At 43.5% G+C, this 1,535-nt stretch overlaps 1 non-coding gene across 1 annotated transcript; it reads left to right on the top strand.

Annotated features, from left to right (window-relative positions):
• Positions 1–1,158: 1,158 nt before the first annotated feature.
• LOC145390241 (5S ribosomal RNA) lies at positions 1,159–1,277 on the top strand. Its single transcript, XR_013895595.1, has one exon. It is a non-coding gene; the product is annotated as a 5S ribosomal RNA (ribosomal RNA).
• Positions 1,278–1,535: the final 258 nt, after the last annotated feature.

The raw sequence follows: 1,535 nt of genomic DNA, 5'->3' as shown, positions 1-1,535 counted from the left end.
CACACACACACACACACACACACACACACACACACACACACACACACACACACACACACACACACACACACACACACACACACACACACACACACACACACACACACACACACACACACACACACACACACACACACACACACACACACACACACACACACACACACACACACACACACACACACACACACACACACACACACACACACACACACACACACACACACACACACACACACACACACACACACACACACACACACACACACACACACACACACACACACACACACACACACACACACACACACACACACACACACACACACACACACACACACACACACACACACACACACACACATCTACATACATATATCACAAATGTGTACACACTACATACATATATACATACATACACGCACACACATCACGAAGCATACACGTCCAGTACATACACACTCACAGACACCAACACATGTACGTCAAACACACTCACATACACACCTACACATGTACTATTGCGGCCAGGAGTTCTTAGCCACCCTCGTCCAGCCAATCCGTGTATGTGGCAGCGTCGCATTCACGAGCACAGAAGTTGCCTTAGATGCATTTGTGTCGAATAATATTCCTTCAGCTTTGGGCTTGTACTAATAGATAAAGCAATTGTAATATTTACTTTGGAGGTTTGAGTCTGATAACACGAATATATCATACTTATTATTTAATAACTTGTTTCTCGTATAGAGCCAAGCAAGTGACAAATATGTATATTTGGTTCCACTCCACGACATCCTGTAGGTATGAACCAGCGAACACAGAGTGAACAAGTTCGAAACATTCATTTGTTACCAGGAGAGAGAGAGAGAGAGAGAGAGAGTATGGTGGGCGCCTGTGAATTTTGGAATAATGAGGTGGAGGCAGACTGGCGCAGGGAAATGCAAGGGATGAGAAACCCTGGATTCCTATGATCCATTGAAAACAGGCCACAGTGTGAATATTTCTTCCATCAGTCACTAGAGGTAGCCTTGCTTTGTGATATATATATATATATATATATATATATATATATATATATATTAGGATTGCTTTCGTTGGAATAATGAATTAGGAGATAAATGCTGTTGATTTAACAAAAACCTATGATTAAGAAAGTAATTTGCCGGCCATACCACGTTGAGTACACCGCTTCCCGTCCGATCAGCGAAGTTAAGCAACGTTGGGTCTGGTTAGTACTTGGATGGGTGACCGCCTGGGAACACCAGATGCTGTTGGCATCCCTACGTCAAGTGGGGTTGGTGGAGGATTAGTGCCCCTCCCTGTAAAACAATTAACTCTAAGCCCTTGGCCACCCCGTTTGGGATACATGGCGTCTGGCAATGAATGAATGAATGAAAATTTGCCTCTCTGTCCAGAGAGAGATATCCAGTTAATGAGAAAAATACTCATGAGTTTGCCAATAATCTCCAGGTGCCAACCACGAGAGAGAGAAAAAAAAATGCTAACATAATGCATTTAACAGAAGTTACGCGGCC

Source organism: Coenobita brevimanus, unplaced genomic scaffold (assembly GCF_032717465.1).
Source record: "Coenobita brevimanus isolate Jiangsu-jjx unplaced genomic scaffold, ASM3271746v2 jjx.HiC_scaffold_3696, whole genome shotgun sequence".
NCBI lineage: Eukaryota > Metazoa > Arthropoda > Malacostraca > Decapoda > Coenobitidae > Coenobita > Coenobita brevimanus.
This window is presented reverse-complemented; position numbering and strand designations above follow the sequence as displayed.